Raw genomic sequence first — 2,967 nt, 5'->3', positions numbered from 1 at the left:
ATGTTAACAACATCGCTGCTCTCACTCCGTAAAGAATAACGAAATAATGGACAGTATTCTGCAAACTGAAAATACTGTGAGCAACTGATAGAATCCTCAGATGATGGAAGCTCATCTCTTGTGTTCTAGAAAACTCTCAGACCATTTAATTCACTAAAAACTATTCATTGTTTTTGATTAACTACCATTAAAAAAAACTTGTTTGCAGTAGGAATGAAGGGGTTTGCCCTGGACAAATTTACATTTTAACCTTAGAGATGAGAAATATCTTTGGTTTTGCTGAATTTAAATATTCATCTGTGTAAACGGTTTCTGGCCCGAGAATAATTCCCTTGTTCCCAAATGTTTTGTCTTCAGTATTTGAAATCTGCAAAAATGGTAATTCTATTCTCCGTCAAGATTTGAACACTGAGTTTTGATTATTCAAACACTGAGGGGTGTGTGTGCGTGTGTGTGTGTGTGTGTGTTTGTGTGTGTGTGTGTATTTGTGGCAAGAGTGGGGCTGTGGAGTTCACTTCAAATGTAAATTATATCCTGGGTGGAGCTATTGGATTTATAGGAAGAGGAACTCTTGTTTACTTCAACTCATAATTCCAAGTCAAGGTGACTCATTTGGGCATCTGAAGGTCAGTGTACCCCTGGAAAGAGCCTGACTCTTCCCTGGCTGTTTTTCTACAAGTTAGGATGCCTAAAACTCTAAATTTCTTCTTATATGTACTTAGTACTTGTCATTTTTAAAGTCATATAAGTGAAGGCTGAATTTTAAGCCTAAAGGAAGAAATCGTATGCAGTGAGAAAAAAACTGACACCAGAAATTCTCAGAAAGAACTTTGTGAATTTCTATAAATCCTTTGAAGTTATTATTGAATGACTGAATTCATTGTCCAAAGACTCAAAGTTAAGGAGTTGGAATTTTCCACTTTGCCACACTCCTAGAAACCAGGCACAGTTTTCAAAATAATTGGTATGGCCAGTCCCCAACACCAGAATGAGGCCAAGATTTTATATAGTTTCTCCTTCATTAACTACAATTTTAGCTGTTTTTTGGTTTTGAATGAAATTCTCCTGGTTAGTCCAGCTGGTTAAAGCTGGTGCTAGGTAACTTGGATAAGTGCCGGATGTCTAGAGGGGGTGACGTGGAGAACTGTCCTCCATCTCTAGGAGTGGGCTTCCCTGGTGGCGCAGTGGTTAAGGATCCGCCTGCCAATGCAGGGGACACGGGTTCGAGCCCTGGTCCAGGAAGATCCCACATGCCACGGAGCAACTAAGCCCGTGTGCCACAACTACCGAGCCCACGCACCACAACTACTGAAGCCCGCACGCCTAGAGCCCGTGCTCTGCAACAAGAGAGGCCACTGCAATGAGAAGCCCAGGCGCCGCAACGAAGAGTAGCCCCTGCTCGCTGCAACTAGAGAAAGTCCGTGCACAGCAGCGAAGACCCAATGCAGCCAAAAATAAGTAAATAAATAAATTTATTAAACAAAAAAAATCTCTATGAGCCAATCAGGGTAGTTTTGTCTCCCTTCTCCATGAAAGGTTGGGTGGGAAACCTACCACCTTAAGGACTGCTGGCTTCTTCCAGGGGGCAGTGAATTTTAGCCTTGACCCCCTCTAATTACAAGAGTCCAAGACGCACACCAGCCACCTTATTTCACACAATCCCCACTAGATCTTTCCTTTCACTCTTCAAGGCCAGACCTGTCCCGATGATGCACATTAGGCATGGAACACTTGGGAAAATCCCTTCGCAGTCATGTTCTGGCTGGAAAACCCCAAGTGAAGGAATAAAGCGGACACAAATCTGGATAGAGTAGACCAGGGCACCAGCCAGAAGAGTCAGGACAAAGCTGCTGGCTACTTTTATTTTCAGTGTCTTTATAGCTGTGAGTCTAGAAGCCCACCCAGAATCCTCTCCATCATAGAAAGTGTTCAGAGGAAACTGACTTGATTCTTTATCTCTGAGAAACTTACTTGAGTAGCTGCCAGTAACCTTTACCAGGTTTTTTAAAAGTTCATAAAAGCTACTTACTTGTGTTTGAACCTCTTTTGCGGTTTCTTTCAGTTGCCGGAACAGAAATGTATTGTTATGTACAACAGAAACATATTATTGTCTCCCTATAATTTTACACACATACACATGCAGTTTTCTGTTTAGAACTTTCCTCCCCATCTCCTTGCCCTAAACCGCATAGTAAGCTCATTCATTTGTAACCCTTCTTGGCTGCCTGATGTTTTAAAAGTAGTCAGTCAGTGCTGTTACTTTGCTAGCTTCAAAGACGTTGTTTGGAAATGGTATTAAGAAAGCTGGCTATGCAGGGAATACAATACTAGAAATGTAAGACCAGTAACCAGCACTGACTCTTAGAGAAGTATTTGCTGTCAGGATATCCCCAGTCCCTTGCCCAAGAGACATCAAGCCTTCTGCCCTTTAGATACGAAGATATCTGAATGCACTGTCTTTGAGGTAACAAGACACTGTCTGGTCTGAAGAGAATTTCTCAGGCGCGGTGATTGCCCGATTGCACAAACATCGCCTCGTCAGTTTTTCTCACTCTCCGAGAGAGGAAGTGGCACGGATAGGAACGGGTGTTTGGAGCTGCGGGATGGGCCCGGGAGGGGAGGAGACACCGCCCCGCCCTCAGAGGAGGCGGCAGGGAGAGGGAAACCTCTGCGAGGAACCTGCGCCCCGGCCCCTTCCCGCGTCCCCTGCCCCAGGCGGTCGCCAGCGCAGTCCCCGACAGCGCCGGCCGGGGCGGCGGGAGAAGCGCAATCCCCGTGTCCTGCAGGGCAGCACACGGTCACCCGCGCAGAGTACCCGGCCCCAGACCCACGCCGGTCGCCCGTGCGTGTCTGCGCGCCCACACCCCCTTCGCCGCGCGCAGCTCCCACGCCCCGAGCCCGCTGCCTGCCGGGCGCCGGATCCGCCTCCGGGGCTGGACCCAGAGGGTCCTCGGCTGAGTCCCTAGG

The sequence above is a fragment of the Lipotes vexillifer genome, unplaced genomic scaffold (genome assembly GCF_000442215.2).
Source record: "Lipotes vexillifer unplaced genomic scaffold, Lipotes_vexillifer_v1.1 scaffold639, whole genome shotgun sequence".
In the NCBI taxonomy this organism is placed as follows: Eukaryota; Metazoa; Chordata; class Mammalia; order Artiodactyla; family Lipotidae; genus Lipotes; species Lipotes vexillifer.
This window is presented reverse-complemented; position numbering follows the sequence as displayed.